Consider the following 9,851-nt stretch of genomic DNA (forward strand, 5'->3'; position numbering starts at 1 on the left):
TTATTTTAAAATTTAAAGTATTTTTTTCATTTTTTAAAATTTTACTTTCAGTTCTGGGGTACATGTACAGAACATACAGGTTTGTTACCTAGGTATTCATGTGCCATGGTGGTTTGCTGCAGCTATCAACCCATCATTTGGGTTTTAAGCCCTGTATGCATTAGGAATTTGTACTAATGCTCTCCCTCCCCTTGCCTCCCATCCCCTGACAGGCCCCAGTGCGTGATGTTCCCCTCCCTGTTTCCACGTGTTCTCATTGTTCAAAAACATATGGAACACTTCACAAATTTGCTTGTCATCCTTGGGCAAAGGCCATGCTAATCTTCACTGTATTGTTCCAATTTTAGTATATGTGCTGCCAAAGCGAGCACCAGACTAGGTCTTTTTAAGTTGTATCAAACTTCTTACATGTACCACCCCACTGTAGATTTGGATTATATCCGAAATATACTGCTATGTTCTCTACCTAATAAAACATTGCTAAGCAAGGATTACCTGAGATATTTCTTGACTAAGAGGATTTAAAAATCCATAGAAGTATTCTTCAAAGAATATGAGAAGTAGCCTTTCTTGTCCTAAAAACTGTGTAGGTACAATGCTAAAAATTGCTATATTGAAATTTTAAGAAACTTATAGTAACAAAAGTTATCATTTTTCTTTTTTTTTGAGATGGAGTCTCGTCGCTGTTGCCCAGGTTGGAGTGCAGTGGCGCGATCTCGGCTCACTGCAGGCTCCGCCCCCCGGGGGTTCACGCCATTCTCCTGCCTCAGCCTCCCGAGTAGCTGGGACTACAGGCACCCGCCACCACGCCCGGCTAATTTTTTGTATTTTTAGCAGAGACGGGGTTTCACCGTGTTAGCCAGGATGGTCTCGATCTCCTGACCTCGTGATCCACCCGCCTCGGCCTCCCAAAGTGCTGGGATTACAGGCGTGAGCCACCGCACCCGGCCCAAAAATTATCACTTTTAAGTGTAAATAATTTTCGGCAGGTTCTTGCTAACCAGGTACCATGATTAGTGCAGGTGAGAAAACCATGTGTGCCTATGCACATATCTTCAGCAAGGAATGGGTGAATTGTCATCATTTTCTTTTGAAGCTTACAGAAATACAAGAATATACCTGCATACCATATTTTTAAAACCATACTGCAATCATTTCCTACTTCTAAGGTAGCATGTGATGCGAAACAGCTGAAATGTTTCAAAATACATGTACATGAAATGCTTACATTTTCTATCGAGTTTGATAAATAGCCTGAGACCTTGGGAAAGTCAGAATGTTTTCCAATGTGTCTGATATGTCGAGTGCTGTCATATTCATGTGGTTGCGTGGTCAAATTTGAGTGTGAGAAATGGCTTGGTTTTCTCATACAGAATGGTAAAGTCAAAACATTGTGTAATTGATTAAGACATGGTATATATTAAATGTATACATACACACATATACATCTATATGCACACAGAACTATACATATACACATAAATATAAATCTACACACACATAAAAATATATATAACCTACTATGTATAAACAAGGATACTAAATTCTATGAGAGCTACAAAGACAAATAAGACAGTGTCCTGGAGAAGACGGCATGTAAATGTTTAAATAACATTGGTTAGAAATAAATGTTCAGGCCTATGACAATAGGCCAGGAGACTTTAGATGATTTTAATGAAGTTCTAGAAAGGCTAAGGAGACAAGAAGATCAATGTTATCAAACAACAAACAAACTCTCCAAACAAAACAAAACAAAACAAAATCCACTGCGTGTCCTTCACAACTTGTTTCCTGGGACTGGGTAAGGACAACCTCTAGGACCATGAACACAAACAGGGCTGCCTGGAATCAATTCCTGCTCTACCCTTACTAACTATGAGACCAGGGAAAACTACTTACCTTCACTGTGCCGGTTTCTTCATTTGTAGAATGGAGTTGATCATCGTGGATACTTAATGGTATTGTCATGAGTATGAAGTGGGTAAATATATGTAAAATGCTCCAAAGCATGGAAGCGACGCACAGCTTAGAAAGTCGGCCTAGGCCTAAAAACAGGGATGGGGTCACTTGGTGTCAGGAGAGGGAAACGAAGTGCTTTCTCTTGCTATTCCCAAGCTCAGTACATTTTCCGGCTTTAAAGTCTATAAAAAATAAAGTAAGAAATACGACATTGGTTCAACCTCAAGCTTACAACTTCAAAGTTAAAAAGTCCTAGAAAGTTTGAGTCCAATGAATCTCATAATAGTTATGTCACAGAGGCTCCCTGTGTGCTTTATTGGAGTTAATAATAACAACTTAATTATTTTCCAAATCAAATTATGAGGAACCGATGAATTAACATTTTTTTTTTTTTTTGGAGACGGGAGTCTCGCTCTGTCGCCCAGGCTGGAGTGCAGTGGCGCGATCTCGGCTCACTGCAAGCTCCGCCTCCTGGGTTCACGCCATTCTCCTGCCTCAGCCTCCCAAGTAGCTGGGACTACAGGCAGCCGCCACTATGCCAGGCTAATTTTTTGTATTTTTTTAGTAGAGACAGGGTTTCACCGTGTTAGCCAGGATGGTCTCGATCTCCTGACCTCGTGATTCGCCCGCCTCGGCCTCCCAAAGTGCTGGATTGCAGGCGTGAGCCACCGCGCCCGGCGAGTTAACATTGTTTTGTAGACTTTTTCACTTCCTGACATTTGGGTCAGGAAAAAGAAAACACCTGCATTTATGTTGCGTTCCTCCCGCCCCCATCCCCAGCCCTTCTCTGAGGACAGCAATGCTCCGTCTCAGGTTAGTTGTGATCTCTGAGTGTACGGTGTGATCTCTGAGTGTACGAACTGCTTCCTGGGCTGGTGGGCACTTTCAGAAGCAGCCTTTAGGTTATTACAGCAAAACACAATGAGATTTTTTTTTTAAACTGATGTACTTTATAAGTAGCTGTCATAAGCATTATAAAAATTCTATTCTTTTAAGATGTAGACATCTCAGAGCGCTTTCTTTTCAAGATTTTTCTACAGAGTACTTTGAAAAAACATAACAAAAACAACCACAAAACCCTTTCAGTGATTTCCAGATAAGTACTTCCATTAATGTTTGTGTTTGGGTCTTTGAGGCTGTGTCACTAAACTGGAAATTATTTTCTCCTTCAAAGATGCTAGAGTTGTTTGTTGTTTATTTTTCAGTTTTATTCCTCTCTCCTTAACATGTCAGACTGAAACAATAGATATTTTATGCCTTTATGATATTGAAAAGGCATCAATAGTTTCTTTCCCTAGTGGACCTATCTTGTTTTCATTGATTAATATTTCCCTCAGGGAGTCCAATAGGGGTAGGAGAGGACTGTAGAGGGACTGGCCAGGCCTAAGCAACAGTGTAGGTAAGCTTGCCTGAAAGATCAAGTTGAGCCTCACACTATTCTAGAATGGGGCACTCAGTAATTTAGAAATGCAGGGATTAGGGGAAGAGCCTTTGCATTGTTAAAAGACTGAGTCACCTGAAAAGACAGAAATTGACTTTTGTAGTAAACAAGTTACATTTCTATGCACCCAGATCAACTGCAAACTGTTAACACCTTTGATTTATTTTTTTGTTTGAAGTCTCTCGATTGCGAGGGAGGCTGAAAGTAAAGGGAAATTACTGTTTCCAGGAAAGGGAAATTATTTTTCTCAACCAGTCACTGATGTGGATTGGTGGAAAAATGCCCACCTACCTCACCTTTTGAGTGATAACTCTGAGGTGAGTGTTCTATACCAATTCCTGGTGCTCCAATTGCCTATGGTGGAAACTGGCATGATCATGCCCTCTTAATTGGCTTCCTTCCCTTCCTTGCCTCTTTTCTCTACCCTACTAGGGTTTTCCTGTAGCACCTCCCAAGTAAACTATTGGCACTTAAATATTGTCTCAGAGTTGGCTTCTGGAGGAACCCAGACTAAAGCAACACAATCCACCAAAATACTTGGAGAAGAAGAAAGCATTTTATGTCAGAAGTTAGAAAATGGCAAGGTTCCCAAGTTTTCTTCTTTCTCTCCAAGAAGACCACCGATGGGTACAGATGGAAAAAAATCGATAGCATCAAAGTTCAATTTTTCCCTAGGTGCTACTGAAGAATAATTGACAAACAAAAATTGTATACATTTATGGTATACAGTGTGATGGTTTGATATACATATGCATCATGAAATAATCATCACAATCAAGCTAATTCATATATCTATTACCTCATATAATTGCCCCCCTTTTTTATTATACTTTAAGTTCTGGGGTACACACACAGAACGTGCAGTTTTGTTACATAGGTCTACACGTGCCATGGTGGTTTGCTGCACCCATCAACCCCATCAACCCGTCACCTACATTAGGTATTTCTCCTAATGGTATCCCACCCCCAGCCCCCCACCCCCTGACAGGCCCCAGTGTGTGATGTTCCCCTCCCTGTGTTCATGTGTTTTCACTGTTAAACTCCCATTTACGAGTAAGAACATGTGTGTTTGGTTTTCTGTTCTTGTGATAGTTTGCTGAGAATGATGGCTTCCAGCTTCATCCATGTCCCTGCAAAGGACATTAACTTATCCTTTTTTATGGCTGCATGGTATTCCATGGTGTATATGTGCCATATTTTCTTTATCCAGTCTATCATTGCTGGGCATTTGGGTTGGTTCCAAGTCTTTGCTATTGTGAATAGTGCCGCAATAAACATATGTGTGCATGTGTCTTTATAGTTGAATGATTTATAATCTTTTGGGTATATACCCAGTAATGGGATTGCTGGATCAAATGGTATTTCTAGTTCTAGATCCTTGAGGAATCACCACACTGTCTTCCACAGTGGTTGAACTAATTTACACTCCACCAACAGTGTAAAAGTGTTCCTATTTCTCCACATCCTCTCCAGCATCTGTTGTTTTCTTTTTGATGATTGCCATTCTAACTTTGCCTTCCTTTTTGTGTTGATAATACTTAAGATCTACTTTCTTAGCAAATTTCAAGTGTGCGTTACTATTAACCATGCTGTACATTAGGTCTCTAGAACTTATTCATCTTATAACTGAAAATTTATGCCCTTAGGCTAACATCTTCTCATTTCCCACACCCCTAGTCTCTAATGACCATCATTCTAATATCTGTTTTTACCACATGTAAGTGACTTCATGCAGTATGTGTCTTTCTGCATCTGGCTATTTCACTTAGCATAATATACTCCAGGTTCATCCATGTTGTCTCAGCCGGCAGGATCTCCTTCTTTTTAAGGTGGAATAATATTCTATTGTCTACATACATACCATCCTGTTCATCTGTCACCAGACACTTAGGTTGATTCCATATCTTGGTTATTGTGTATAATGCTACAATGAGCATGGGAGTGCAGACATTTCTTCAACACACTGATTTCATTTCCTTTGGGTATATACCCAATAGTGGAATTGCTGGATCCTATGGTATTTCTATTTTTAGTTTTCTGAGAAAACTACTGTTTTCTTCATGCTGTTTTCTGTAATGGCTACACCAATTTACATTGCCACTGACAATGTGGAAGGGCTCCCCTTTCTCCATATCCTTCCCAACACTTATCTTTTGACTTTTTGGTAATAGCCAACCTAACATGTGTGAGGTAATATCTCACTGTGGTTTTGACTTTCATTTTTCTGATGATTAGTGATATTGATCATCGTTTCATATACCTGTTTGCCATTTGTATGTCTTCTTTGGGAATATGTCTACTCAGCTCCTTTGCCCATTTTTGAATTGGGTTGTTCTATTGCCATAGAGTTGTATTCCTAAGATAGTTTAGATATTAACTACTTATCAGATAGAGGATGTGCACATAAATATTGCATTCCATATGTCTTTTCATTTTGTTGATTGTTTTCTTTGCTGTGTAGAAACTTTTTAGTTTGATGCAGTTCCATTTGTTTAATTTTGCTTTTGTTGCCTGTGATTTTGGTATGATAACCAAACAAGTCATTGCCAAGACCACTGTCATGGAGTTTTTCCCATGTTTTCTTCAAACATGGGAGTTTTATGGTTTCAGGTCTTACACTTGTCTTTAATCCATTTTGAATTGGCTTTTGTGTATGGCATAATATAAAGATCCAATATCATTTCTTTGCATATGGATATCCAGTTGTCCCACCATTTATTGAAAAGACTATCCTTTCCTTATTGGGTATTTTTGGGGCCTTTGCCAAAAATTTGTTACCATAGGTGGGATTATTTCTGGGCTCTCTATTTTGTTCTATTGGTCTATATGTCTATGTTTATGCTAGTGCCACATTGTTTTGATTACTATAGCTTTGAATTATAATTTGAAATCAGGAAGTGTGATGCCTCCAGCTTTGTTCTTCCTTTTCAATATTGTTTTAGCTATTCAGGGTCTTTGTGGTTCCGTATGAATTTTAGGATTTTTTTACATTTCTGTGAAAAATGCAATTAGAACTTTGATAGGGATTGTATTGACTCTGTAGATCACTTTGGGTAGTATTTAACAATATTAATTCTTCCAGTCCATGAACTCAGTATATCTTTTCTTTTTTTGCACCTCAGAATTTCTTTTACTCTTTAACATAAACCATTTATTGGTTTTATTTTTGTTTGTTTGTTTAGATTCAGGGGGTACATGTGCAGGTGTGTTACATGAATATATTGCATAATGTTGAGGTTTGGGCTTGGTATCCTGTCACTCAAATAGTGAATGTAGTACCCAGCAGGTAGTTTTTCAACCCTTGATCCTACTCGCTTAAGCCTTTTGGAGTCTCTATTGTCTATTGTTCTCATGCTTATGTGCATGTGTACTCAATGTTTAGCTCCCACTTATAAGTGAGAATGTGGGATATTTGGTTTTCTGTTTCTGCATTAACTCACATAGGATAATGGCTCCCAACTGCATCCACGTTGCTGTAAAAGTCACGATTTTGTCATAAACACAGTGTATCTTTCCATTTGTCTTCTTAAATTTTTTAAAATTAATATCTTATAGTTTTCACTGTACAGTTCTTTTATTTACTTGGTTAAATATATTCAAAAGTATTTTATTCTTTTTGATGCGATTGTAAATGGGATTCATTCTGAGCTGTAACCCTTCTAATTCTCTCCCTTTGGTACAAAAGGGGTGATTTCTCTTTAGAGTCATTCAGCTTTTTCCTTCCGTGCCTAGCTGGCTGAGATGTGCTTCAGGCTACCTGCCCTGGCATCATCTAGGAAACTCATTTTGCTGCCTCTGTCCCTGCTAGTGTGTCTATTACCTTGAATGACAGCTGGACACCAGCAGTACTTTCAGGGATTTATGTGGCTGGGAGCACAGGTCGCTGCATACTTCTGCCCCAGGCAGGCTGTGTGTGTGTGTGTGTGTGTGTGTGTGTGTGCGCCCACTTATGTCTCTCTCTGATTTCTCTCCCTCTCTCTTCTCGCTCTTTCCGTCGCTCTCTGTTACTATCTCTGTCGGTCTGTGCGTGCGTGTTTGCTGGGACACAGGTGCCCTTGGCGCCGGAGGGTGGCTTCTCGCACGTCAGCCTTTCTTGTGGTCAGCCTCTCCCAGGGTCTCTGCCTGGGTCGTGTGGCCCGTTGGCAGTCGTTTTCCCCGCGGTTCCAATATGGGTTTGTGAAGGCCTGGGCAATGTGGGCATGTGCGTCGGAGCCGCAGGGGTGTTCATCCCCTCCCCATCCTGCGCAGCCTCTTTGCTAGGATCAAGACGACCACACCCCAGCCAAGGACAAAGGCCTCAGAGGGGCTCATTGTCCACCCACAGGAGGGTGCCCACAGAACTTCAAGAAGAGGGTTCTCGCTCCTCTCCCCCTTTGCCCTCTTTGAGACATCTAGCCACAGCTCGACACAGGGACGGAGAAGGAATTCGGCTGCGGGATGGGGCAGGCATCTCTGTGGCTCAAAGGCTGGCCTTCCTGGCCAAGTCACCCGTTGGGCACTCCTCCCCTGATGGCCGTGGTGGTGGCGGCATTGCCGCCAATCCTGCCTGGGCTCTGGCCTCTGGTCTGTCCTCCCTCTTGCTCTGCCTGCCCTGTTTCTGAGAAGCCTAGGGGCTTCTTATTCTGGCTCAATGTCTTCAACCCAGAAGACTTCCCAGTCCATCCGGGAGAAACTTCCTGGGGGTCGGTGTCATGATTGCTTCCCTCTCCAAACCTTTTTCAGCGTGATGGGGCAGAAGGTGATCCTGGAGCTCTGGGCTTCCATAACTGTCCGGGACAGGGAAGCGTCCTCCGTCTCCGTGTCCCAAGCGATGGCTGCGTGGTCGGTCCAGGAAGAGCGCGAGGCAACCCGACCGTTCCTGACATTTGCCTTCTAGGAAAGGCGGTGTCGCATCCCACCTGCACTTCCTCTCTGATTCTGGAGGGCCATCCGGTTCCTCTGCTCCTGGGGAAAGAGCCTTCCAGCACTGAATCTTCTGGCTGCCACGGATGTCAGGGAGCCAAAGGGACTGGGTTCTGCTGGGTGCAGGGGAGGTGGCATCAGGGTCACCTACCCGGTGGCGGGTTGGGGGTGGGGTGTAGTTTGTGGAAACCCTCCGCCCCTCTGGCAGGCATCCCTGAATGTGGCTTGGATTCGGGCGCAGGCCCTGTCTCGCAGGTTTTCAGGTGCGCTTGGCTTTTCCTCAGCTTTGTGGCGGAGGTCTCCCGTGGCCCCCGGGCGCACGGCTGGACATCACTGTCCGCCTCGCCATCGCCCGCTTCGGCCTCTAAGACAGCCGCTCACTCCATCTGCTCTTGGGGGGGACGTCGGTGCCACGTGTGGTCACACTGGCTCCGTCTCGGACTCGCCTCTGTCTGTCTTTGCACGTGTCTCGGGAAGCAGTGTCGGGATGCCGGAGCCCCCGGGACGTGGACATGAAGGCAGGCCACTGCTCCACCCAGGAAGGAGGGAGGCAGTGGGCTCATGGGTCAGTGCATTTTCCGCCGGCAGCACGCCTTGCGGCCCTGGGGATCTTTCTGTGCCCCAGCGAGACCCTTCCCGCCTCACTGCATTGTAACCCCATTCCCGATCACCCGGTGGGATCCATCATCGGATCCGAAGAGGACTCCGCACAGCCCAGCCGGCACCCCGATGCTCCTCCTCCACCGGGAACCGAAGCGGAAGACCGATCAAGGAGGTCCTGACCACAGGACTCCTACGGGTCCGACCCTGGGTCTCCCGCAGGCCCCTCTGGCAGTCCTCCCCCGCTCCCGCCGCCTCGGGCTGTGCCGCCACCGCCGCCCCAGTCCCCGCAGCCTGCCGCGTCGCCGCCATTTTTTAAAGGGTCCGCAGCCTGACTCTCCGGAGCAAGCGGCGAGTCGGCCTCTCCAGTGCGCATGCGCGAGGCCCGAGCCTCCGCTTGGGTCACAGTGACCGCCGCCGTTGCCCGGAGATGGGTCCCTGAGACTGGGCGAAGTAGGAGCCCTGTGCGATCGTGCGTCGGAGTCGGGGCTGAGACCAGTCCTGGCCAGGGCGTTCACAGGAGTTTGTCCGGAGCCCGGGATTCGCGGAGGGTCGAGCAGCAGGAAGAAGCCTCAGGAGGAAGAAACCTCAGACGATCGCCGGGAAGGCAGCGCGGGATCCCAGCCTCAGGCGTGCACGGACGGTGTGCCCGTGAGTCTCCCCGAAAGTGGTGCCCTTGTGAAGTCCAGGACAGGTCTGCCTGTGTGCCCGTGGGCTGCTCTCTCACCGGTGGGTCGTAGTCGCGGAGGGCAGAACCCGGCAGCTTCAGGGGCTGCCTGTGGGTGGGTGTTAACCTGCTGCATGTATGTCTGTGTGCGTTTGGGGTGTGTGCGTCTGTGTGTGTGTGTGTGTGTGTGTGTGTGTGTGCCCACTTGTCTCTCTCTGATTTCTCTCCCTCTCTTCTGGCTCTTTCCGTCGCTCTCTGTTACTATCTCTTTCCGTCTGTGCG

The 9,851-nt window shown here is 45.2% G+C and overlaps 1 non-coding gene across 1 annotated transcript; it reads right to left on the minus strand.

Annotated features, from left to right (window-relative positions):
* Window positions 1–264: 264 nt before the first annotated feature.
* On the minus strand, window positions 265–371 carry LOC115833749. The gene has a single exon (XR_004029068.1). It is a non-coding gene; the product is annotated as a U6 spliceosomal RNA (small nuclear RNA).
* Between the last annotated feature and the right edge of the window lie 9,480 nt (window positions 372–9,851).

The sequence above is a fragment of the Nomascus leucogenys genome, unplaced genomic scaffold (assembly GCF_006542625.1).
Source record: "Nomascus leucogenys isolate Asia unplaced genomic scaffold, Asia_NLE_v1 000305F_2174602_qpdss2106882sc, whole genome shotgun sequence".
Classification (NCBI taxonomy): Eukaryota; Metazoa; Chordata; class Mammalia; order Primates; family Hylobatidae; genus Nomascus; species Nomascus leucogenys.